The sequence below is a fragment of the Kogia breviceps genome, chromosome 9 (assembly GCF_026419965.1).
Source record: "Kogia breviceps isolate mKogBre1 chromosome 9, mKogBre1 haplotype 1, whole genome shotgun sequence".
Lineage (NCBI taxonomy): Eukaryota > Metazoa > Chordata > Mammalia > Artiodactyla > Physeteridae > Kogia > Kogia breviceps.
Window position 1 is genome coordinate 96,099,115 of NC_081318.1, and position 27,772 is coordinate 96,126,886.

The 27,772-nt window shown below is 46.5% G+C and overlaps 1 protein-coding gene across 6 annotated transcripts in view; it reads right to left on the reverse strand.

Moving 5' to 3' along the window:
* ATXN7L1 (ataxin 7 like 1) overlaps positions 1–27,772 on the reverse strand; it is a 253,101-nt gene that overhangs the window by 196,027 nt on the left and 29,302 nt on the right. Inside the window, exon 1 of one of the 6 annotated variants that reach the window (XM_067042827.1) lies at positions 6,218–6,240. The exons of the other annotated variants lie outside the window; for them this stretch is intronic. The gene's annotated coding sequence lies outside the window, so the exon portion shown is untranslated. Of the gene's footprint in view, positions 1–6,217; positions 6,241–27,772 lie in introns of those variants that run through there. 6 annotated transcript variants of the gene reach the window in all.

The following is a 27,772-nucleotide window of genomic DNA, read 5'->3' on the forward strand; positions in this document are numbered from 1 at the left end:
CGGATATCGCACACTGGCACTTCATACTTGTTCACTTCAGCAGAGGTGGCGTTTCCCTCTAAATGTTCTACGCTGAGATAATTTAGCTTAAAAAAAAATATTGTTTCCTTGAAACGTGGCTGATTTGACCACATGTGTTTATCTCCTTTCCCTCTTAACTCCCTGGAAGAACATATTAAGGCTATTAAAGTGGTTGAACACTGAGCACAGTGACATGCAACGAGCCCCGGGGCGCCCTCCTGCAGGGAAGGCACTTGGGCTGGAGCCTCCCCCGTGGGTCCGCAGTTCAGTGTGCGCATGCGCAGGAAGCAGATCAATTTCCCACACGGGCCTGGAAGGCTCAGGGCTGGAGGCACCCGTACCTTGGAGGGAGTGGGCCTGGTAAGGGAAGGGATAAGCAGGAGGGTTGGTTGGTTGGCTGAACAGACAGAGGCTGGACTTAGTCCCTCCCCTAGAGGTTCCCTCTACCTTTCCCCTCTTTCTGCCTCAGCACGGTCAAGGAAATGAGAGCCTTATTCTCAGGAGAGACTGCTCCAGGCAGGTTCCTGTTAGCGCAGAAGATGGTGCTGGATGAAAACAAGGAATGAAGTGAAAGTCTACGTCTTGAACAGCGGACGGAGCACCAGCCACTGCCCTCCACGGCTTATGCCTCTCAGGCAAGAGAACCCGATGGCCCCATGTCCTTCAGGGGAGATGGACTAGCTCCCTGTTAATAAGAATCACCAGACGTTTGAGGAAAGCCTCCTCAAATGAAGAAGTCAGACCAAAATCATCAGGAAAGTGGAACGCAAAGAAAACAACCAATTCAGGAAGAATAAGAAAACAGAGAGGGCTTCGCTGGTGGCGCAGTGGTTGAGAATCCGCCTGCCGATGCAGGGGACGCGGGTTCGTGCCCCGGTCCGGGAGGATCCCACGTGCCGCGGAGCGGCTGGGCCCGTGAGCCGTGGCCGCTGAGCCTGCGCGTCTGGAGCCGGTGCTCCGCAACGGGAGAGGCCACAGCAGTGAGAGGCCCGTGTACCGCAAAAAAAAAAAAAAAAAAAAAACACACACAGAGAGAGAGAGACCCTATAATTAATATCACCAGTGATATAAGACATTGCATCCAGGAAACAAGTCTGCTCTGAAAAAAGAATCAGAATAGGAAGAACTCCTAGAAATTAAAAATACGTCAACTGAAATAAAAAATTCAGTGAAAGATACTGGAGAGTAAAATCAAGGAAATAGCCCAGAAGGTAGGACAGACTCATAAAAGGATAGAGAATAAGGAGAAAAGGTAAAGGGCTTAGAGATCAGTGTAGTTGGCCCTCATTAACTGTAAGGGAATTCCGGAAAGAAGGAACAGGGAAACGATCAAAGGAATCATTTGGAATATGAACACATTCTAGAATCAAAGAAAGGCATCTTCAGATTGAAAGCTCCCAATGAATGGCCAGCTCAAGGAACAGGCCAAAAAGAAAGGGAGGAATCAAGGGAGAGAGTGAGGGAGGAAGGAAGTTGGGAGAAAAGGAAATTACCATCCAAGGCATGTTATTTTGAAGATAAAGAGGAGATCTCATAAACTTCCAAAGAGAAAACTGGTCACATTAAGAATTCAGCATGGCATTAGACTTTTCATTAGCAACACCAGAAGCTGGGAGGCAGTGGAGTGTTACCTTCAAAATTTGGAGAGGAAATCATTTTCAATAGAAAATTTTATACCCAACTAACCATCATTGAGGTTGAAGGAGAACAAAGGCATTTTCAAATCTACGTGGCCTCAAAAATGTTTGCTTCCCATGCACCCTTTCTCAGAAAGCTGCTGGAGGATGTGGTCTCTCCAAATAAAGATGTAAAATAAAAACAAGGTAGACATGAGGTCCAAGGAAAACAAGGATCCAAGACACAGAGGCACAGTGAAGTCCCCGGAGGACACCTGGAGAGTGACAAGCATAGATGGAGCAGGAAGGTGGAGGATCCAGGAGGGGCAGGGCACTGAGAGATTATATCATGCTTGTGAGCATTTGGCAAATGGCACCGGTAGGCATTTGATAGCTCTACGGGGGCATTTGGGAAGAACATGCAACAGGTATGTAGTAAACTAAGCAATCTTTTAAAGGCAATTACTAACTTTGAGGAAAAAAATCTATACGAAAGAAGCATAATTCCAGTATAGTTGGTTCTCTAGTGAATAAAATTGAAATCATCATCATACTGTAAAGACTGACCACAGATTCCATCCCACTTTATGTATAACTTTCCTGGGAAGATGGGGAGGGCAAGTGAGGGTGGGTGGTGCCAGGAGGCCTAATTCCTCTAACAGGAAGTCAGTCAGCAACATGTAAAACCTACACATAAGGAAATGCAGCATCAGCATCTAATTTATGGAGGTCAAGGGAATTCCCTTCTGGTCCAGTGGTTAGAACTCCACGCTTCCACCACAGGGGGTACAAGTTTGATCTATGGTCAGGGAACTAAGATCCTGCAAGCCATGCGGCATGGCCAAAAAAAAAAAAAAATTATTTTATGATTACTTTATGGAGGTCAATACCAGAAGAATTAGTGAAAAGATTCTAAAGAGGTTGCTCTGGGGAATGGGTCTGGGGGGCTGGAGAGGGGCTGAGAAGGCCACTGCAGACACTTAAACCATGTTTTAAATACAGCTCTGATAAAATAAAACTTAGGTTAAAAAATAATGTATTCCCTCAAAATTTTTATATAAGAAAGATTTTAATAGGGAAAATGGAGTGACAAAGCAACCCAACATGAGGGAGATTAAGGTGGAGTCGGACACAGAGGAAATATTACAAAATTCTTAGTGCGAAATGGTTCAGATTCAGAACCCAGAAATGTGATTTTCCAGCTGCTGGAAACTTCCAAGCACAGCACTCCTGCAAAGCCATGCTCCTTTCTCAGGCCTGGGGCACAGGGACATTACACATCCCTCAGGGAGGGGATCAACCACTGAGATGTTTCCCCAAATCACTCTCACCCTCACCACATCTGTTCTCGGCCCAAGTGCAGGCCTCCGAATGGGAAATAAGTCGGCTGAGACTTGCCTCCAGCTGTGAGCCAGAATGTTCAGGAATGTTTTGGAATGTCTGCTTCTTAGGCAGGAGAAGCCAAGAACTCTAAGAAACCCGCAGGGTGGGTAGCTGGGTAAGATGCCGCTGATGACAGGTGTCACTAACAGTGATCTCTGAGTTTAGAAAACAATCAAGGGAGAACAGGCATGGACCACTTATCAGTATTTTACCCCAGCTGCCAGAGTTCATGGTGAAAGTCAACCAGCAAGGGAAAGCCAGGCGAAGAGGGCGCAAATGACATTTTATTTAACTGAGAGCCTGTCCTCCTTAAGGATTATACACAGAGAAGAGCAACGTTTCCCCACCCAACTGGGAAAGTGATAAATTTTGGTGTTTAATCTTTCATTTCCAAGACCTGGGAGTGGGATGTTTATTTTACTATTTCTCTGACGTATTTAGAGACCCTAATGAAGGCAGAAAGTAAACAAACATTTGTTTGAAAACAGAAATGTCAATATGCACCTTCTACCTATTGTTGATACAGGAGAAGGCAATTTTTATACGATTGAAACAATTAGACATGAAGATTGCTGTCCGCACACCACATGAGAATGGAAGCCTATTGCCCAGCACGCAGAAGAAAAGAAACCACTGTTGCTTGGTGGTTTCTTCTGATTACATTAAATGCTTGGATGCTAAATGTGCTGAAGTTGGTAACTGCACTGAGGTTACATAATAGAATAGTCCTCTTCTTAGACCCATTACAGGAGTTGGTCAAGTACTATGAAAAATTAACTTGCCTTCAAATGGTTCAGAAAAATATTACTGGTGACTATTAAAATATATATACAAATATGTATCTGTATATTTCTGTCATCCATGTGTATACATATGTGTGTTTGTATCTATCCATCCTAAAAGAAAACAATATAGCAAATAAGGCAAAATGTGAACAATAGTTGGATCTGTATAAAAGCTGTAGGGAGTCCTTTGTACCATGGTTCTTGAAATTTTTCTGTAAATTTGACATAATTTCCAAATAAAAAGTTTAAATAACATAAAATAGAATGAACGCTTGGTATCTCAGGTGAAACTGAGAAAATGACTGATGCTTTCACAGACATTCCAAAAGCATCCTGGGTGAGGGACAGACGCCAGACCCGAAATCTCACAAGCTGCCTGGGCTAAAATCCTTGTCTTTTGGAATAGCTTTAGAAGCAGCAAGCAGTCTTAGAATGTTCAAGGTGGAGAAAAACTTGTCTTTCAAGGTTAGTTTGACTCTGGAATGGCCCATATTCAAGGCTGCACAACACAGCTTTAGTTCAAAACAAAGGAACCATCCAACTGTCTTACCAACTTCCAGATAATTCCGGAAAGGAGGCTCTCCAAAACGTTGGGTGCTGTTGGGTAAGTCTGCAGCACGCATCGAGGCCAGCACGCATTAGGATAAAGCTGCATAAAATGACTCATACTGTTCCCAAGGGGAAATGCTTTACCAGAAAACTGGGGTACTGGAGCCAAGGAGCACCTCAAAATATTGCCACTGTATTCATCCCTTATTGCTAAACACATGGGTAGCTAACCTTTCACATTAAATTTAACTTGGTTTTTATTTATTTATTTATTTATTTATTTATTTTTTTGCAGTACGCGGGCCTCTCACTGTTGTGGCCTCTCCCGTTGCGGAGCACAGGCTCCGGACGCGCAGGCCCAGCGGCCATGGCTCACGGGCTTAGTTGCTCCGCGGCACGTGGGATCTTCCCGGACCAGGGCACGAACCCGTGTCCCCTGCATCGGCAGGCGGATTCTCAACCACTGCGCCACCAGGGAAGCCCTTAACTTGGTTTTTAAACTTCAGGATTGAGGTCACTCCTGGTGGGGTGGGAGGGAAAAGGTGAAGCAGCACACGGATGCATTGAAGTGACTACAAAAGTTCTCTCTCAACACAGGTGGTAGTGACAAGAGCATTGGCCTCATATAAGTTTGTACATGTGTTTTATGAAGTTTTCTGCATCTGTGGTGGATATTTCACAATAAGTACAGTTTAAAATCAGAGAAAAGTAAAAACCTTAACTTGTATTTGGAATTAAAAAAAAATAATTGTGTCCCATTCAAATGTCCTCTGTCCCATCTGATATTGATGCCTGTAGGTCACAGAAATAGAAGCAAAGCCTTTCAAACTAATATTCAAGAAATATATTACTTCCTGGTATGAAAATATATTACTTCCTGGTCCAAATGTACCAGCAAGTATTATACTGGCCTACAATTCATATTGGGGTACAGATAACTGATAGCTTAGTGTCCTTCTGGAGAGCAAAGCTTCTTCTTGGAAAGAAGAAAGCAAGAACACGAGGGGCGGGGTATACGGTGAGGGACCGCCCCGGGCAGTAGGGCAAGGTGCTGACGTTGCCATGGGGATGGCGAGGCTCACCTGGCCCCTCGGTGAAGCTGGGCCCCTACTTCGATGGACAACAGCCATGGTTCTCAGCACGCTAAGGCTCAGACGTGCAGCTGCCTTCTGCTGGGCTATGGATGCGAAAGACTAACACTTTCCTACTTGCGTTCCAGCTTCAGAGTGCAAGGACGGTTTGTTTGTTTGTTTTGATTTTTTAAAAATAAATGTATTTATTTTATTTATTTATTTTTGGCTGCGTTGGTTGCTGCGCGCGGGCTTTCTCTAGTTGCGGCGGGCGGGGGCTACTCTTCGTTGCGGTGCGCGGGCTTCTCACTGCGGTGGCTTCTCTTGTTGCGGAGCACGGGCTCTAGGTGCGCGGGCTTCGGTAGCTGTGGCTCGCAGGCTCTAGAATACAAGCTCAGTAGTTGTGGCGCCCGGGATTGGTTGCTCCGTGGCATGTGGGATCTTCCCGGACCAGGGATCGAACCCGTGTCCCCTGCATTGGCAGGAGGATTCTTAACCACTGCGCCACCAGGGAAGCTCCCCCCCCCCCTTTTTTTTAAATTGCGAATTTCCCTCCATGTCCTTGGAAGACTCAGCTGTAATCCACCAACACATCACCTGTTGCTGTTTTAAGGTTCTGTGCTGGGCAGCAGGAACCTGGGGTTCTATCCCAGCCTGGCCCCAAGGAAGCGGCTCGACTGGAAGGTCTGTAGGCTCTCTTCAGTTCGGGTCCTCTTATAACTCCATAAGAGATGGGTTATGTGGATATCTGGGACAGGTGAGTCATCCTCAGAGGTGAAAATATACAACTCACCTCCGTAGGGTTAAGAGTAGACTGCTTAGGAGCATCCATGGGCTCTGGAGACAGAGGCACCCGGGTTTGAGCTGTGGCTCCGCCATGACTACAGGCAAGTTATTTAATCTCTCTCACCTTCAGTTTCCTTATCTGCAAAATGGAAATGGACACGGTGAGGACTGAGCTCATGCACGTGCGGGCTGGCAGAGAGGAAGTCGGGGCTCCGTGCGGTTAATGGCGCTCACTGCCACCGTTCTCACAGGGCTTGTATGGACTGGCACTCAGAACATTTCATTTTCCCCTTGCATAACGAATCCTCTGCTTTGCCTGATGCCACAGATGCAGTTTTGCTGCACTGCGGCACTGCACGTACCCCACACGTGTAAGCCCCAGACACCTTCCGGTGCCCCGGAGACCTGCTGCCAGGCAGTCCGCATAAGCCGTCTGCCTGAGGCCATGGAGCCCTTCTGTCTCCACTTGAGCTGGACACACTGAAATTCAAGTCTCACAGACACGCTGGTGCTTCTCAACGAGAGATTTACTTTCCCCGTATCTAGAATGTCTACAGAAAGCAGAGCACTACACCCTTGGAGCCGCTGGGAACAATGTGCATTTTTGTGACCGGAGAGGATGCTGTCGACTCATTAGTGTAGGATTGGGGCTTGGGGTTGCTTTTCGTTTTTGTCTCTTTAAGGAAGAGAAGGAGTCTTTCACTGCTTCACTTGCCCCATTACTGCTTATGAGGGGCAGGAAGGATATCTGGATGGTAGAAAAGCACAGCTGGCTGGGGCGGCAGAGGGTGGCACTCAGGGGGGAATGACGAGGCCAACTGGTCACACACCTAGGTTTGCATGGTGAGCGCTCTACAGTTTATAACATGTATGTCAGCCCATCACTTGCCCAGCCACCCTATGAAGAAGACTGGGAACCTGCAGTACAGTATTTTTTTTCTTTTTTTTTTTTTGCGGTACGCGGGCCTCTCACTGCTGTGGCCTCTCCCGTTGCGGAGCACAGGCTCCGGACGCGCAGGCTCAGCGGCCATGGCTCACGGGCCCAGCTGCTCCGCGGCACGTGGGATCTTCCCAGACCGGGGCACGAACCCGCGTCCCCTGCATGGGCAGGCGGACTCTCAACCACTGCGCCGCCAGGGAAGCCCATAGTACAGTATTTCTATTACCACTTCACAGAGGAGGAAACTGAGGCCCAGAATCAAGTGGCTTGCCCAATATCCCGCGGCTAAGTAATGGTGGGTGATTAGCAAGTCCTCGCCAGCACCTCCCGGCAGGTTGTTTCTAAGGGAGTGTCAGGTGCCTAATGTGACCCACCAGGGAGGGGAAACTTCTAATTCTAATGATTAGTTTTTCTTCTTCTTTCTAAAATTCATACTTGATTTTTAAAGTGCAGTTTTAGGTTCACAGCAATTCTAGTTATTTTTAGCTCACCCTTTTAACTTTAAAAATTTTTTATCTGTTTGTCTTGTAATGCTCCCAATGTATTATGAATTATAATTATAGAATAGTATATGCATATAATTTATAATTAAATATACATATGTTGGGGTGCCAGCTCCAAAAGTTTTAACTGATAAGAGTGCAGGATTGAAATAGCTTGAGGATGAGTCTTACTAATACTGGAAATTAACAGATGACTCTGTTCCTTTCTCTTCCTTTTACTATTATTAGTGACTCTTGGTCAGAAAATTTTAATGCTGCGTATTCTTCAGATTGCACCACAGCCTGGTGAGGCGATGACCTTGATTTTATAAAGAGTCACAGGAAGTGTTTTCTATCTCCTCCAAAGTCTAAGGCTGATATGAACCATCTCTCATTGCGAAAAGATTCCCATGATATGCAAACATGGCGGTTCCCAGCTCGTCCAGCAGAAGCACCCCAAGTCTCCAGCATCATTTGTGACCAATTACAAAACCCCAAAGCACAGGGGTACCCAGGTGGTTACACATTGGTTCTTGAATCATAACAAGCCCAAGCTTCTTAAAGTTTACGTCACTACAATGGCCATTTGGTGCCATTAAAGAGCATGGCATTTCCAGTAAACACAATATTGGAAGTTTAAGAAAGAAGGAATTGGATCATTTGCTCACTGCTCTATCCCTAGCAGGGCCCAGAACCCAGTGGGCACGTGATCGCTCTTTGCTGATTGAAGGACAGGTGGATAGACTACCCCTTGCTCTCTTCTCTCAACCAAGACACCCCTAACATGACAGCAAAAGTGAAGAGAAAAAGATGAACGCAAGAGAGTGGAGGTAGAAGATATGAACAAAGAAGTAACGTTTTGGGAAGACAAAGCAAGAGTGATCACTGAGTGGGCAGAGTGGAGGAAACGGTGACCTGAATGTCCACAGAAAGGGAGCTGGATGCAAGGTGAGCGGATCTGCCTGGGTCATATCCCTCGGTAGGCTTGGGAGCTGGAGACTGTACACCTCAGATCGTGGAGCGATTTGACGCGCGCTATCTGAAAGTCTGAGGGTGTGTTTTCTAGGGAAATGGATTGGAAGAGGCTCCAGACTAGTAGACAGGAGGCTTGGTGAAGGGACAGGATAACGGGCAGGCTGAAAACAGAGGGATGGAGAATGGCCACACTAAAAGGTGGCCCTCGGTCCCCATCCCCCATCTGCTCTCAGAGCAACTCTCCGGGCAGGAAAGGGCGGGATTCATCTCTGAATAAAACAGAATGGGCTTCAAGAGAAGGTCTCCACACATTCAGAACTGAAAATCCTCCAAAGAAACAGTGAGTTTGCAAACGCACTCCCCCTACACAGCAGGCCACCAGTCAAAACCGCCACTGACACACCCAGAACGTGAGCCACTGTGCTCTTAAATGCAAATGACTGAGGGTCAGCGCACTTCTGAAGAAAGCCACCAACAGGAAAGAGACTGTGACACCTGCCAAGAATAGAGGAACGTGGGAGCCACACAATGGGTAGAAGAAAACTTCAGAAAAGCTCTCACTAAATAACATCCTCAGAGAAAAACCAAAACCAGGATGCAACAGTGAGGGAACAATCAAGAACTCTTGGAAATTAAAATTACGATAGGTGAAATAAAAATTTCAATGGAAGGTTTGCAAGATAAAGTACAGTGACTCTCCCACAAAGAAAACAAAAGGCAAATACAAAGTAACAACTGATAGTCTTTGAACCAATAAGGTCCAATATCTGACAAATAGAAATTCCGGAAAAAGAGAACAGAGTAAATGGGGAGGAGGAAATGATCAAAAGACAATACGAGAACACGTTCCAGAACTGAGGAACACGCATTTCCAAATTAAAAGGGCCCCCATGGGCAGCACCCGCTCAAGGGATAAAATAAGACCTCCATAGCACATCATCAAGAAATTTCAAATCAAGTGACAAAGAGAGGATCCTAAAAACCTTCAGGGAATAAAATAGGTCACACACGAAGGACTGGTACCTACTATTCCACTTGGAAGCGGGGGGGAGGGGGGGTTCTAGCAAACAGGGAGTAAATCAAGTAGGGGGCCCAGGCCAGCAGCTACTGGACTTGCCAGGACGATGGGGAAGAGGGGCCCCAGGAGTGCACAGCAGGCTGGGTGTCTAACGGGGCTCCAGAAAATACAGGGGAATTGATGGATCATCTGACGTCTGGCCAGTTGGGAAAAAAACACTGATGGGACAGGTCCAATCTCATGGGCAAAATTAAGGATACATATATAGAAAATAATGCAAGTAAAAACCATGAAGCAATCATCAGGACAAGCAAAAACTTATCTACGACAGGAAGTGCAAACACCAATTTCTAAAACTGATAAACAGCGATGTAGCCAATACACATATTTTAAAGACACAGGGAGGTAAGTACTCCTGGGCTCTGCGATGAACAACACAGATGACCGTTGTCACTCTCCACACCCTTACTCTTCATCCTCTGGAAGTAAATACATTTGGATATTTTGGGGGGGGATCTGTTCCCCACTATCTGAACGGCCCACTACTTACATCTGAAACCGAGAAACCAAATAAACTTAGCTCATATGATGCCCCTCATTTTCTGAACTTGTTATGTGACTAAGAAACTAAATCGATTTAGATACTGGATATTTACATAAGCTTAATGTAACCACGGACACTTAACTGGGAGCTGTGACACGGCCGTGTGGAAGGGATGGGGAAAGGAAAGTGGAGCGGAGGGGTGTGAGGGCCAAGACGCCTCTTCTGTAATCGAAGGTTCACAGAAAATCTCTGAAATACCTAGAACTGATCAATGAAGAAGTGCTCACATGATGTGTTTCACAGAGATATAAACCAGAAGAAACAGCTAGAAGGAGTGAAGAGTGGTTTGTTCCAGGGGGACAGGAGTAGGAGTGGATAGCGATGGGGCAAGGGACGGCTCTCTGATCACGTTTTTTAGTGTTATTTGGGGTTGAAACTGTGCATGTATTACTTAGAAAAGAAAAAAGCACATCAAAACATTTAGTAAGAACACCAGCCTGGAGACCTGGGTTCTGGCTTGAGGTCTGTCGCCAGCTAACTGTGTCACGTTGAGCACAACACTTGTTGCTCTCCTGGCCGTGACTGATTCCCATAAAACAAGAAGTTTGGGGTCCTTCCCAACTCTACATTTCCACGACTGCATAATCCTAGTGTACAAATTTAGGTTTTCTCCCAAGGTAGGTGGTGTCATCGGAGCTTGCATTCCTGGACCGCAACTAATATTATTTAGCACTCGTGTTAAGAAAACAGCATTCTGTTACATTAAAAGAGAAAAAAAATACACCCACGGTGGAAGCATTGGGGAAGAACTTGCAGTAAGAGAGGCTTGTGGCTTAAGCAGAAACAGAGGAGTGTAAGCTGCTGCCATTTTGCAGAGGAGTATGACTTGGAAGAAAGCACAGGCTGGTCAAAGAAGAGGATACAACCTGACCACCAGGAGAAAAGAAAGCCACCATAGTCAAACAGACAAGAAGGCTTAGACCAAACAAGGTCTAAGTTAGATGTAGGGGAGTGAAGGAATAGGACCTGCCCAAGGGACTTACATGAGCAGAGAAGTCTCAGGGCTCAATGATTTTGGCAAAAGCATTGCGACTGGAGATGAAAGAGATGAGAAAGATGGAAGCTGTAGTATTTTACCAAGAGATTTTAAAATGCTTTGCCTTTGGAGACAGAGAAGTAGGATGACTTCCCAAAGTAAGAAATGAAAGAGTGTGACATGGAGGGCAAAGGCTTAAAAAAGGGACCACCTGATCTAAGGGTATCCCGGAAACACAGCATCTCGGAGTGAGGCCGCCCTGGACGTTCATTCCAACCCGTGTCTAAGGCATCCAGAACAGAAGGAGAGGTTGAAGAGGAAAGGTTGAGGACGCCCTCTCTGCTAGCATAAGTAAGCCCTGGTGATCAAGAGTACAGAGAAAAATCCGGTAGTCAGAGTGGCAGCCATATTTGTTTAAACTGACTTCTCTTGCTGGATTCTGAATCTCTTTCCAAAATAAACAGTGTACTTTCTTCATGTCCAGGCAGTAAAGTTCATTTTTATGTCATTCATTAAACACTGAACCATTCATTAAAAAAATAAACATTTTTACTGAGGTAAAATAAACCATTCATGCTCACGGACATAGTGCTTTTTCATGTCTTTGATAATAGCTAATGTTTGAGTACTTCTAATCCAGTGACCATTCTAAGAGTGTCATGCAAAATCCCTTGTTTAATTTTTCCAACAACCTTACAAAGTAGCTACGGTAGACCCACAATATCTTATCCCAAACTCTTGGCTCACTGGGCTTCCCAAATCAGAATTTATCAGATTTTAGTAATGTAACAGGTACATATTAGTTAATATCCCGCCGGAGTCTGGGGCTACATTCTGTAATCAAAACTAGCAATATTTCTGCAGTGAAACATAGGAATAATCATACTAATCTAGATAAATAAAGAGTATATAAACAGCCACGTGTCAGTTCTGGTCAGATTTTGATGCCATAGGAGTATGCCTCAAACTCTGGGAAAAAACTTTCAGTTTTCAGAGTACTGAGGTTCCAGAAATGCAGACCCCTCATAATAAGGCAGTGTTATTATCACTATTTGATAGATGAGGAGACCGAGGCACACAAAAAAACTATGCAACTTGTCTAAGATCAGCCAGTAGGTGGTGGGGTCAGCAGTTGACCCCAGGTAGTCTGGTTTCAAACGTAGGCTCTTAAGTGCACTGCCATATGGCTTCTCTGTGCATGGCTTACAGTTTAGGATTGGGGTTGGCGGAGGGCACGCATTACATTTTCACCATACAAGCAGTCAAGGAACCTGGGATCCACATCCCAGCAGAGCCCTGCTGATACGTAAGAGAGCCAGGCGACATCAATGCTTCCCATCCCTGGACAACAGGGAGACTGACTTGTTAGAAGACCAAGGCTTGCAGTTACATAAGCTGACCATGAACTAGAAAGACTCAGCACACAGAGCACCTTGGAGAGGACTGTGCTTGCTTTGAATTCCATGGAAAGGTTCAGATGAGGAGAATACAGAAAAGTCTCAGGTGTAATCACGTAAATATGGTCAGTGAGACGAATGACTCTGAATGTGAGACTTGAGAAGATAATGAAGAGAAATAACCACAAGGGCTGTTTATCAAGCACATCCTATACGCCAAATACTGTGCTAAGCACTTTATACACAATATCACGTTTCATCCATTCAACAACCTTCTGAGGGAGGAACATTATTATTCCCGTTTTACGGAAGAGGAGGCTGAGGCCAAGCTCACACACTTCACAGTTTATCAGAGGCAGAGCCCAAAGGGAGGAAGGAGCTGGTGGGAGGAAAAGCAGCGGGTTTAGAAGCTAGAACACTCACCGAAGGAAACAGGTTGTGAACGTCACTGATTTCTACAGGAGACGCACACGGGTTCTGTTGGCAAGGATATTCGCAGCTTATGCGATGAGAGCTATTTTCTGTGAAGACACTTTTCAAATTATGTCTTCATGGGATAATATGCCTTTGACAGAGCAAATGAAAAGAGAATTTAACTACTAGATAAGCAGTCTTATTTGCTTTTTTCACAAGGGAAGATGAGCAAATATGTAGCTTCCGATCTCCAACTTGGAGAAGGCAATCAATATCTTTGACGGGCTCAGTCCTCGACTGGCAAAGTGAAAACACAGCCATTTCCCCATAGAGACAAAGTTCCTATAGGGATCCATGTGGAGGAGGGAAGAGAAGCACTTGCGGGGTTTTGTGATAATTTAATAATTTTAATGAACAGAGATAAAAAAAAAAAAAACCATAAATCCACACTCACTGAGAAATCCACACCATTGCCAGCTTCCCCCTCTTCAGTGTTGACCAAAATTGTAGACTTCAGTGCAAATGATCAAAATGCACTTACCAGAGTAAGGCTATTTCTGCTAGAGGGGAAAACACTAAAACTTCCTTTCAGAACGGGCCAAAGACAGAATGTTGTTTACATTCCAAGCAAAATCACAGGCACTTAACAACTGATGTTACAATGACCGTACAAGGACCTTCTCTGGAAAGAAGGGATTAAAAAGAAAACATCCAGTTATTACAAACTGCTGCCTGAGGTTGGGGAAGAGACAGCTTTTCTGAAACCTTCCCCACGGGAAGGCTGCAGAGCTGAGACGCCCGCTCTGGTGCCTGGGTTCCCAGGGGGAGGTCATCAGAACAGTCCTTCTCGCTGAGGTTGCCCCAAGAGCCTCACTCAAAGCTGGCGGCTGCAGCCCCACTTTACCGACGAGGAAGAGGAGGCTCCAGAGGTGAAGTCACCCCTTCCCGGGCATGCCAAGTATCAGAGGCGAGGTCTGTCCCCACAGCCGGGAACCCTCTGGCAAAGCTGCAGGAGGGGCTGGAGGGACAGCCAGGGGGGTCTTCAGCCCTCCTGATCCCACCCCTCAACTTAAGCCGGGGTTCCATTTGATCAGTTTCATCGATCAGCCTTTTGCTTAAGATTGGTTTTGGGAAAACGGTCCTATCCTGCAAATAACATCGTTGACAACAAAGATGACGCCTGTGAAAACCACAGCCCCGCGCCTGAGGCATGCCTTGAGTTGTGACTCGAAGAGTGTTTTACCTTCTTCTCTCCCACAGCCCCTGCGGGGGAGCGGGGGGTGGGGTGCTACCGGTGGTGACTGTGGAAGAGGATACGATGTCACTGCGTGGGAAATGTTATACATACCTAATGTGTGATTTGGCAACAGAAGATAACATCTGAGTCATAAAGCAGCCCGACATCAAAACAGTAAATCAAAAGCAAACAATGTGGGAAAATAAATTCCTGTATTCTTACAGAGCCTGTGTTGGGAGGATTCCCATCCCAGGGCTCTTAGCCCATAAATCAACAAACATGTCCCTTCTCTAAGAGGCGGTGAGAACCAACATTCCCGCCTCCACACGGGGAAAGGGAGATGAGGACAGTGTGTGCCATGCCCGACACGTCCACTGGCCCTGGAGACGGCAGTGGGCTGCGTGACCTGTGACCCCACTGGCAACGAGTGTTTTAGCGTAGACTGTTGTAGGGTGAACATTTTAAAGGGCAAGGTTCACAGAGCTGTCCTGTTCAAACTTTAGAGACATTTTCACGTCCAGTGCTTCTCAATCCAGGTTCCCAAGGAGCCCTGGGGTGCCTCAGAAGTATCTCGGGGTTCACCCCAGGGCCATCTGCCCATCCTCCTTCAGCCAGAAAAGCTCCTCTTTCTGTGTTTTCTACAGAGGGCTTTAAGTGAGGTCTGGATAAGAAATGAGGTGCTCTAGTCTACCCTTATCATATCATAGATGAGGTGACAGAGATGAGGCTCAGAGAGGGAGAGTAAGTTGTGCACTGTCACACAGTTGGTTAACAGTCAAGTTCCAGCCTGCCTGCTCAATACCCTGCCCCTTTCACCACCTTTGTAGCAGGAAGGATTCTGCTTCAAAGTAACAGAATAAATGTGAACACCATGCAGTCTCACCACTGCAGCAAGAAAGGCTGAAGGCACCTCAGGCCCATTCAGAAGGTCTCCTAAACAGCTCAGGGAAAACTACGAGGGATTTAGAAGGCCTTCAAGAAAGCAACTGCTTGTGGCCATGGCGATTCCAAATTCCCAATTTCCAACTCTGTGGGCTGAGCTGAGCAACAGGTGGACAAAATCATTACGTAAGGAACATCTGCCAACATCCATAAAGAGAACGCTGTGGACCAGGAAGTATGAAAAATGCCCTGGAAGACATTTGGTTAAATGTGGCAGATTGATCACCATGCTTAACTCTGCTCTCTCCTGAAGCCCTACTAAAAGGACAGTAAATTTAATTTTTAAAAGGCATAAACTATAAGAACAATGTAAATAAGAGAGGAGATAAGAGTAGACGCAAGATGCCAATAAAATTTTGGATGCTGCTGGAGAGCAGTTGGACAAACGGCAGAGGACTTGGTAAACCTCAGCCAGTGAGTGGGATGGGGTGAGAGGTGGATTCAGGCTAATTTGAACCCTAAAGGTCCAGGATTGGAGGCACAGGCTACCTAGAAAACAGGAGTGAGGGGCAGGCTAAAAACAGGAAGTTTGCTGCAACGTCTGTATAACCTGATACGCTTTGCCTCTCTCTGGCTGAAGACTGCAGAAATCAAAGAGTTGTTGAAGAAAGGACATGAAATAATAGTACACTAGGCAGGCTTCTCAGTACTAGGCAGGTTTCTCTGGTGGTGCAGTGGTTAAGAATCCATCTGCCAATGCAGGGGACACGGGTTCAAGTCCCGGTCCAGGAAGATCCCACAGGCCGCGGAGCAACTAAGCCCGTGTGCCACAACTACTGAGCCTGCGCTCTAGAGCCCGTGAGCCACAACTACTGCAGCCCACGTGCCACAACTACTGAAGCCCGTGCACCTACAGCCCGTGCTCTGCAACAAGAGAAGCGACCGCAGTGAGAAGCCCACGCACCGCAACAAAGAATAGCCCCGCTCGCCGCAACTAGAGAAAGCCCGCACACAGCAACGAAGACCGAATGCAGCCAAAAATAAATAAATAAAATAAATATATTTTTTTAAAAAACCAGTACACTAGGCGACTCAGCTGTGAGTAATACTTACACGGTCATAATGATACAAGCCTCCATATTGATTTAGTGAACAACTGCCATGTAACTATATAGGAAGGACGGATGGATGAGAAGTACTTGTGTGGAGGACCTATCAAAGAAATAATAACTTGCATGGAATATCTTCCATGAAAGTTATTAGATAATATTAAACTTAAAAATATCTAGAAATGGCAGGGAAAGCCAGTTATACATTTTAAAGTATAGAAGAAAATATCACGAAAAATAGTGAAAAGTATTCTGGAAGTATTTGCATCTGAAGAGTAGAAATCAAGGAAAGGGAGGAGATTGCTGATTTTTCTTGCAAAACGTATAGTATAGTTTGGGTTTTGATAAAAATAAAAATTTGTGTTGCTAGGCCAAAGACTTGCTAACCAAAGGAAGAATTTTTACTGACAACACTAAATTGGATTTTTTCTTCTCTGCAGTAACCTTTTTTTTTTTTAAACATCTTTATTGGAGTATAATTGCTTTACAATGGTGTGTTAGTTTCTGCTTTACAACAAAGTGAATCAGTTATACATACACATATGTTCCCATATCTCCTCCCTCTTGTGTCCCCCTACCTCTCCCCATCCCTATCCGACCCCTCTAGGTGGTCACAAAGCACCGAGCTGATCTCCCTGTGCTATGCGGCTGCTTCCCACTAGCTATCTATTTTACATTTGGTAGTGTATACATGTCCATGCCACTGTCTCACTTTGTCACAGCTTACCCTCCCCCCTCCTCATATCCTCAAGTCCATGTCCTAGTAGGTCTGTGTCTTTATTCCTGTCTTACCCCTAGGTTGTTCATGATCTTTTTTTTTTTTTTTTAGATTACATATACATGTGTTAGCATACGGTATTTGTTTTTCTCTTTCTGCCTTACTTCACTCTGTATATGACAGACTCTAGGTCCATCCATCTCACTACAAATATCTCAATTTCGTTTCCTTTTAATGGCGGACTAATATTCCATTGTATATATGTGCCACATCTTCTTTATCCATTCATCCGATGATGGACACTTAGGTTGCTTCCATGTCCTGGCTATTGTAAATAGAGCAGCAATGAACATTGTGGTACATGACTCTTTGAATTATGGTTTTCTCAGGGTATATGCCCAGTAGTGGGATTGCGGGGTCATATGGTAGCTCTATTTTTAGTTTTTTAAGGAACCTCCATACTGTTCTCCATAGTGGCTGTATCAATTTACATTCCCACCAACAGTGCAAGAGGGTTCCCTTTTCTCCACACCCTCTCCAGCATTTATTGTTTGTAGATTTTCTGATGATGGCCATTCTGACCGGTGTGAGGTGATACCTCACTGTAGTTTTGATTTGCATTTCTCTAACGATTAGTGACGTTGAGCATTCTTTCGTGTGTTTGTTGGCAATCTGTATATCTTCTTTGGAGAAATGTCTATTTAGGTCTTCTGCCCGTTCTTGGATTGGGTTGTTTGTTTTTTGGTTATCGAGTGCAGTAACCTCTTAACTCATTCCCCTGGCTCCAGGGCCAACTCCCGAGCATATTCAGCACATGCTCTGCCAGGGTCATCTTCCGGCGGTTCCACGTGACCACGTCACCCTTGGTTCAAGGCCCACGTGCTAGAAGATGAAACCCACAGCCTGGGCCCAACAGCCCGTCCACAGCTTTCTCCTTGGTTTCTCAGCCTGGCCCTGTGCCCCTCCCGGGTGGGTATCCTTGGCTCAGGACCAGTCTACTCCCGACCCCTTTTCCTGTGAAGGGAGCCAGCCATCCCCTCTGCAGGCAGGTCTCACCTCCTGGTAAAGATTTTCCCCGAGTCCCTCCACCTGACTCTAGGAAAGGACCCTCCCCCTGTCCTGGACAAAGGCCGCCCTGCATGGGGCCACTTTCCTACCCTCAGCACACTGGCTGCGTTTCCATTTCACTTTTCTAATCATTTAGGCCTCGTAGTTTCCCTACCCACCCTACCCAAGGCATTACCCTTTTGGATTTCTTTCAGAGTAAATTTTACCACCTGGGATTATCTTGTTCACCTATTTATTGTCTGTCTCCCACCTACATGGGGCGAGGGCTTTGCCTGTCTTGTTCACCGCTGTATCCTTAGTGCTGTGCCTGGGGCATAGTAGGTGCTCAATAAATATCTGGTGATGAATGAATGAATGCATGAAGGATTAAAAAAATGCACCCTCTGGTCCTGTTGGACATAACGGGTCCACGTGCTCTTTCTCAGCCCACTCGACACAGAAATCCGTTCCCACTGCTTCACTCTCCTGTCGAAGTTGTCCATGGCCTCCAGTCCACTAGTTAATTCTCATCTCTCTCTGCTCCTCAGCAGCATGTGATAGGATCCATCACTTCATCTGGAAATACCAGGAAGCAATACCCTCCGGCTTTTTCCCCTTCCCCACAGCCTCGGCCTCTGATCCAACCTCTCTCTCCTGTATTCACCTGGGTTGTCCAAGGAAGTGTGTGTCCAAACTCACAACTGTAAATACTAGCCCACAACAGCTTTTCTGCAATTCTGAAATCCAAAAGCCCTAAAACCAAGTTTTTACATAACTTTGGTGCCAAAACTTATTTCATGATGACACCAGATCCCAACTGACGTGAGGCAGTTCTTAGTCTTTATCTACTGAAGTGTGAACATTATAACTTGCTGTAGACATACCTGTGTGTTTGATTACAGGTGATGGCTCAGATCTCAATGGGAGCGTTAATTGGTTATCTTTCTAAAATCTGAATAGAGCTGAATTCTGAAACCCATCTGCCCCGAAGGGGGTTGCATATGGTCCTGCACCATCTGGTCACCGATGACTCTCGCAGAAGCAGTTCTGGCCACCCCTACCCCACGCTCATCCAACCCCTGCCTGCTTGACTCTCAAGGGTCTGAAAGGTGAAGCTTGCACCTGCACTCAGCATGTCCAAAACAGAACTCCCGACTTCTCTCCTTCCCACAGGTTCACCGGTCTCAGTTATGCCCCCATCATGCATCCCAGTTGCTTGGACCAAGAAACTGAGAATCATCCGGAATCTCTCTCTCCACCCCCAGAGTCCTGCCTTTAATGACTCAGGAAGTAGGGTCAGTTCCAAGGTGTCCTGGATGTGCCCACTGCTAATCACATTCACCACTACCCCCAGGCTAAGCCTCCCTGCTGGCTGCCCTTGCACCTTGACACCACTAGAGCTGATGCTCCACGGAGCAGACAGAGTTTTAAAAAACTGAAGTCAGATCAAGTCATTCCCTTGATTACAACCCTCCAAAGGCTTCTCTTAACACTAGAATAAAACCTTAACTCCTGCATAACCTACAAGGCCCTGCCTGGCTGGGCTCCTGCCTCACACTCTGACCTGACCTCCTATTACACTCCATCAGACTCAGTTTCCTCCAGCCATGTAGCTGCCCTTCTTCCCTGCCCCAGGACCTTTGCACCTGCTAATCTCTCTCCCCCAGACTCTTACCTGTTTCTCTCCTCACGTCATTCAGTTCTCTGACTAAATATCATCCCCTGCCACTCACAGCCCATCCATCATTCACTCTCCACCTCCTTGCTGCATTATCTTTGGTTTATTGACTCTGTCCCCTAGTAGACCGTAAGGTCTGTAAGGCTGGGAGTTTTGCAGTTTTGTGAGCCACTGACTCCCCTGTATTTAAGGCATAGCCTGGCACATACTACATGATCAATAATACCTGTTGAACAGAAGAATGAATAAATGTGTGCACTGTATACCATCTGGAAAATAAAGAATATAATAAAGATAATAAAATCACCCCTAGAATCCCGCTGCATAGATACAAACTTATCCATACACAAGTATGTGTGTTTAACAAAAAAAAAAAAAATCAACATAATTGGTAATGTTCTATACATCTTGATAGGGATTTGAGTATGCATTTGCCAAGATTCAATAACTGTACACTTAAGGTTTGTATATTTCATTGTGTGCAAAGTTTGTCTCCAATGAAAAAAATTGTAAACAAATATTGAACACTAGTTAATGGTATGCATGCTGAAGTACTGACAGGAACGTGTACTGATGTCTGCAACTTACTTTAAAATGCATAAAAAAATAAGATGGCTCATTGAATGGACAGAAGGAAGATAGATAGATAGATATGTATCTATCATATATCAAGTATATATTTATCTTATATACGATAAAGCAAATATAATAAAATGTTAACGGTAGAACTAGTAGTAGGTTCTAAGGGAGAGTTCACTGCAAAATTCTTTCAATTAGGCTGTATGTTTTGAAAATTTTCGTAATAAAATGTTGGGAAAAAATAATTCAGGAACATACTGATTACAGTTTGTATCCTCCATGGTTCACTGAATATTTGATTGTATTTTCCCATATCATTACTGTCTTTGAAAGCATGGTTTCAAATGGCTGTGCAGGACGCCACTAGATAGATGAACCACAACTTACTGAGCCAGTCTCCTATCTTTGGACACACAGACCATCTTCAGTTTTTTAACTTTTATCAATAATAGAGTAATGAAAATCCTTGTCTATACATCTGTGTGCATAAGTATGTTTATTTACTCACTGTACACTCCCAGAGGCGCAATCACTAGGGTCAAATGTCATAACATTTTAGAATCCTCATACATATATGCTGCCCACTGCCTTCTTGAAAGGTAGCCATTGAATAGGGATATTCTTATTATCTGGTGAGTCTGTAGATTTCTTAAGGGAGAGGAACTGATCTCCTCTGTGCCTACCACTAAGCCTAGCACACTGTAGGCACAGGGGAAAATATCTCAGATTACATCAAAAGAACATATGACCGGAACTAATTCTGCCGTATCTTGGAGAAAAACGGTGAAAGATACTTTTCTTTATGGAAAATCTGAGGCTGCCTGGCAAGGAAAGGGTTGCAGACAGAAGGCGAGGACTGAGGTCTCCCTGAGACCCATGATATCACCAGGAACCTAAGACCAATTTTTCCGGGGTTCAAGGAAGTCTCTGGGACTCACTGAAGAAATTATGGTTCAATCGAACAATGGAACGTTCTGTGGCCTTTAAGCAGAGTGAGGCCAAACCATATGAACTCTGGTGGAAGGATGACTAGGCTGGATGCTAAGGGGAGCAGTGAGCAAATGCAAAACTTCCAATGGCGTGGAACTGCAGTAGGCCCCAATCCCACAAGCACTGCCCTTGGATCACTAATCAGTGTGCAGATGACAGTGACAACAGCGCAAATGACTGCCAGTAAATAATGTACGTTTCTATCACATGGAAGATATAATATATTTAGCTGAAAGTGCTATTCTACCAGGAGGACATGAAGTCCCCAAATCACACAAGAGCTGCAGGGTCACTCAAACGACCAAAAATGATCTGAGGACCAGAAAAACAACTTAAGAAATAAGATGAATGTGTTAAAAGCCCAGGAGAAAGCAATAAGGAAGAAAAACAGGATGCCAGGATTTACATGGTTTGGCAATGAGGCCCCCTGTGCGCGGCGGAGGGTGATACTTCCAGGGATGAGGTGAAGGAAGAGTGAATTACCCAGTGACAGGTGGCATAAGGATCTGCAAAAGCAAGTGCTTCACTAAGGGCAGACGGTACCTACCACACCTCTGCCGCCTCCACCCCGGGCCCTGAACAGATACCCGAAGAATATCTGTGGATTTGAGGTTATCTTGAAGGCATTCATCAGACCACGGACTGGCCTTCTTCTGATTACTCCCTATTTCTTCAGATCTACAATGTCGCACTTTATGTACTGGTAAGAAAAAACTGATTGATCAGTTAAACGATGACACAGCATGAATTTCAAGACGCATCTCAGCTCTAGAGATGTTAGAATTGTGAAAATAGTGGGCATCTTAGAAGCATGAAAGACGGTAGATTGCAAAGATACTACCTGTTTGGGGAAGGGTACACAGAACTATGACAGCACATCTCCCTGCCTCCCCCAGACCCCTCTCACCAGCGCCCACGAGAGGAGGGCCTGGAATGTAGCTCCATAAGATGCGGGGAAAGCTGAGAAGCAGGTAGATGCATGGAAGAAGGATCTACAGAAGAAAGTAGGCCCAGGGATGTAACGACTCCCTGTGGACCTGATTTACAGTCTCCGTGGAAGGTGAACTCAGCCACGGGGCACCGGTCTCCGGCCGCTCACCTCTGGCCACCCTTCTCCGCTCACACGGTGAGCCCAATGGCAAGCATGCAGCTTCTATGGGACCGATGGTGGGCGCGCCAGGCCCCGGGGGACGGGTGCCAAGTGCTCGCCTTCCTTGTGAATGCACATGGCACCCAGGCATCCTCTCATTCTCTCGCTATGGTGCAGGTCCTAAAAGCAGGGGTCCTGCTGCACAGGAAATGTGTTTGCAAAGAATGAACCAAGTCTTCTCCCTCAGAAAATAGCCTCTCCCTCCAGCCTCCTTCAAGGGAGTTGGAAAGGAACGCTGCCCATTTGCAAATCAATAACTTACAGTGGCTGTGGAGACAATAAAGCACAAAATGTGATGCTAGAGACCCATAATGGCTCAGTGTTCGAACATAATCCTGCCCTCCAAGTAGCAGACGAGGATCCACACAGGCCTCCTGGCTGCGCCTGCCTGCTGCCGCACCGAGGGCTGGCGGTCTGTCTGCCTTTCTTTCTTTCTTCTTTCTTTTAAGGGGGGGTTGGAGAATCAGAAGGCTACAGCTGAGACAGCTGCCAGGAGCCAACGACTCTCGACATTTTACCACTTCCTCCTTTTCACAGCTATTTGCATGAGGGTTGTTAGGAAAATACCTATTCCAGAAGGGAGACAATTTAATGGAAAAAGCATCTCAATCATTCACTTTCAGCCAGAAGCTCACAGACTCAGAGGCACTTGACAGGATCCTTGGAAATCAGGAGAAACAGCTGCCACGCAGGCCACGCCCCCAGGGATTTCAGCCTTTTGGTACCAGGGGAGTCGCCCATGAGGAAAGATCTGTTAGATTCTGTGAGATGCTGGTCAGAAGCAGCAGCTGGGAGACCAGGTAATAAAACTGATCTCCACCCAACCTGCATCAGCCCCTGCTCAACCTGCAGACAATAAAAAGGGCCTGGGGCCGGCGATAATTTTCCCCTGAAGGGTCCACAGCCTTCTAATTACTCTCTGAGTCCGCCAGGGGAGCGAGAGCCCTGGGCCATACAGCGACGACCTGGACTTCCGAATCCATGGGGACCAAGCCAGCTGGGTCTCTGGGAATTCAGGGGTGAGCCACTATCAACCCACGTGCCCCATCTGAAGGGTCAGCGGGGACACGGCTCTGCTTCCTATCCATTCGTGCACGACAGCCTCTGAGGAACCCAGCTCACTCTCAGCAGAAAAGCAAAGGAATCCATTTCCTCTTGAAGAGTAATCCCTGCTCAAGCATGCATTGCTCAGATTAGACAAATTCGCTGAAGCACTCTTTGAATTGCCCAACTTTAGGGAAAGCCAGCCCCAGCGGGAGGCACCCCTGCAAAGCAGCAACCAAATGAGCCAACAACATCTGACACATTCGGCTGTGGGTGTTCTAGATACAGATGCAGAGGCTTTTGCCTTTTGCAAGGGCCAAATGGCATGCTCTTATGGGCAGCGGCTCAGCTGAGAGAGGTTTCTAGGAAGCTGCTGCTGCTGATGCATGCAAAAAAAAAAAAAAAAAAAAAGAAAGAAAGAAAAGGAAAACAGAAAAATGAAGCCTCTGGATTTTGTGCACTTACAATGAATATCAAAACTTGAACCTAGAAGATGGTTGCCTGGTGGCCTGGCATCTCTCCTTGGCCTAAGCACTCCAAATCTAACACGGGGATTTCCAAGACTCGGCCTAGCACAATTCACCAGACCTCACTTCCAATTTGTCGGGCACTCGGGTATAATTGCTGGCAGTTTCTGCATTTCCACTGGGTTCCAGAGGGTTACCTGATTAGCACGTATGAGTCTGTTTTGGCCAGTCAGCCTATATCGGATGGTCCACCTGGGGCATTAGTCAGTTCAAGCAAAGGGCTGAAGGAGATGAGTCTTTTTCCCTCTCCCACCCCGAACTCAGCATCCCCAGAAGACAGGGAAGAGCTTCAATACCCCACGGCGGGCTGGCGGCCTTAGGTCCAGTCCTGCGCGCAGGACAGAGAACACTGACGAGTCTTCGTGTCCTCCTTGCACTCAGACAGCCTGTGAACACCCGTGGAAAAATACCCCTATGAAGCACCTACCACGTGCCAGGCACCTGAAAGAAGAATGCACATGACACACGGGTCCTGTCTTAAAGGAACCCAGAGCCTGCAGGGAAGAAAAGGTGAATAAGAAACAGTGATAAGAGAGGACAGATGCGGTAACAGAGCCACCTGAAATGTGCTAGGAAATAGAGGAGGGAGGCCTCGGTTAATCATGCCTGTGGCTGGGGGCCAGAGGGGTCTGAGCAGGGCGACAATCAGCTCTGAATTTTGGAAAGATTATTCTGGAAATGGTGCGACTAGACTGGGGAGAGGCAGTAACCAGAAGGAGGGAGACCGGTGAGGAGGCTGCTGTGAAGGTTCTAGAGAATGAGGGCGTGCACGAGGGCTGCCACTGTGCGGGAGGAGAGGAGGAGCCAGGGCAGAAGTACTTCCAGCTGCAGGCAGGAGGGGAGAGAAGCCTGCCTGGGCCTGCGTGAGCACGGCTGGGTTAAAAAGCCTGGTGCACTGAATGTCTCCGTCCAGCCCGCCAACATACCAGCCCGCCAACATACCAGCCCTCTCCGCCGCATTGTCTGAACTTCCTTGATCCTCAGATTCTCCTCTGCTAGAATCTGAGCAACATTCTGGCTTCCAGCTCTACCTTTTAGATCTTCTCCAGATCATGCATCCCGCTGCACAGCCCCCAACAGCTTGCAAACCTCCCACCCACCCAAGTGTCTAAGGTGGTGCCATGGAGCCTCCCTGTCCTTCTCTGCATCTCCAGGGGCTCCAGAACCAGCAGCCCCAAGAAGGAAATGGGGTGTACTCCCTGCTTGATCCTCTGCATGGGCCCCTTTCCAAATACAAACCACACATAACTGGCTGGAGATGAGTACCCAGGGTGACCTGCCCCAGCTGGTAGCAGGAGTTCCAGGATCCATCTGGTCTACCTCTACCCCCGCGTCTGGCCCCGTGGAGTAGGGCAATCTTGGAGTCTTCCCCGAAACTCTTCTGGGATATGTTTCTGTGACCAGAGGAATCTGGACATGAGATGACAATCCTAATTTCTTTGGTGAAGTCCAGAAGAAATGCATTGAGGGTGGGACTAGGACAGATCACTGGGACAGAGGAGCCCCAGGTATTTTTCCTGTAACTCTAATGGCTAATATCTAAGGCAGGAGTAACTCTGGAGCTGTGTGTACTGGATAGTGTGTATGGTCATAAGAGGACTTCCCAGTGTATAACGGCATTAGATCCCTACAACAGCATGGGAGGTAGGGGGGTTACAAACTCCTAGGAGGAGAGCATGAGAGCACAGATTCAGCAGCGGATGCCTGGGTTGGAACCTGGCTCTGCCATTCACTGACTCTCTGACTCTGGACAAGTATTCCACTTCCTCGTGCCTCAGTTTCTCCGGATGGGAACTAGGACTACTACTAATGCCTATAGCACAGAGTGAGCGCTTTATAAGTGTTTGTGAAAGAGAGATCTCCACTTTAGAGATGACTTAAACACAGTGCTGACAGGCTGAGGAACTGGCCTGAGGCTGCCAGGCTGGAATGTGAGGTGGAGAATTAGAATTCTTTGGCTCCTAGGCCATGCTCTTCAGGCCCTCGTCAAGCTACTCTGGGAAGCCCCTACTTCCGGCAAGCTCCTTATCCTTCCTGCAAACGGGCCTTTACAAGGAATACAATGTATATCATCATCCTACAGCGATAACCATTAAAGTAGAGGGTCTCTTTTCTTTGAAGTGTATTATTGAGATAAAATTCATATAACATAAAATTTATCATTTTAACCACTTTAAGTATACAATTCAGTGGTTTTTAGTATATTCGCAATGTTGTGCAATCATTACCGTATCTAATTCCAGAATATTCACCACCCCAAAAAGAAACCCGGTACTTCCCCATTCCCCTTACACCCCAGCCCATGACAACCATTATCTACTTTCTGTCTCTAAGTTTATTGTGGACATTTCATATAAATGAAATCATGTTATATGTGGTCCTTTGCTTCTGGCTTCTTTCACTTAGCGTAACATTTTCAAGGTTCATCTACATTGTAATGTGTCAGTACTTCATTCCCTTTCATGGCTGAATAGTATTCCATTGTAGGATATACCACCTTCCATTGACCCATTCATCCGTCGGTGGGCACTGGGGTTATTCCCACCTTTTGGCTGTTGTGAACAGTGCTTCTATGAACACGGCTGTGTAAGTTTTTGTGTGCACTTGGGTATATACCTAGGAGTGGAATTACTAGATCCTATGGTAACACTACCTTTAACGTTTTCAAGGAACAAACTGCTTTCCACAGTGGCTATGCCGTTTTTACATTCCCACCAGCAATCTACAAGGGTTTCAATTTCTCCGCATCCTGGTCAACCCTTGTAATTTTCCTTTTCTCCCCCCCCCCGCCCAAATATATATATATTCTAGCCATCCTAGTGATGTGATGTGATATCTCATTGCAGTTTTGATTTGCATTTCCCTAATGACTAATGACGTTGGGTGTTTTTTTCAGGCGCAGTACATTTTTATGTTCTTGATATTGTGGTAACTGATATAAAAGATATGAAGTCTTGGGCCCCTTTTCTTAGATGAAGAAGTGGGCTCGGTGGATGTGTACAAGGCTGACCCACATGCAGATGGCAGCAGGGAAAACTAACGCCCAACACACAGGTTCCTGTGTGCAGCAAGCAGTTGGTGGCCTCTAGGGGTAAGGAGGCATCTGGAAATTTGCACGGGCCCACGAAGGCGTTCACATCCATGGTGGGCCCATCCTGCTCTGTTCCTCTCGCTGATTATTGGGGCACATCTGTTTGTGTGGGCCTTCTTGACTGCCTCCACCTTTAGAATGGCAGCCCAACTTCCTCCAAGGGCCTGAAGGTGGGATTAGCAAGAGGCTCTGAGATGCTCAGCTGGTAAACCAGTCGCAGGCCTGAGCAAAGCTGGGGGGGCTAAAGAAATGCCGCATGACAGATACATCTCAGAAGCTAAGGGAGCAGACGGCCTGAAACGCCAGCCAAAGTCTGGGCTGGGCACTCACTGAAGCAAAACCCTCCTGTGGTCCAGGGGCAGCAAAGTGGGCCCGGGTGAGCACTGTGTGTTTAGAGCCAGTCTGCCAAAAGCAAAGGGAGACTGCAGCTGGGCACAGACTTTGCTGAAGACAGGCCACTGGCCACCATGGTGAAGGATGGTTACCGCAAATATGGGTGTCCCTGGCCCCATGCTGCCTCTTCTTTTCAGTGGTCTTCTGGCCACTTCATCATTTTCCAGGGCCTTCTCCAGAAACAAGAGAGAAGAAAGACACCAGTGCGTGCTCCGGCAGCTCTTGCAGATAGGTACGGCTAAGGGAGACAGGCTGAAGTCAGTGGACCCCTGCTCTATATACGACTGTGCGATAAACTGCCCCAGTATTAG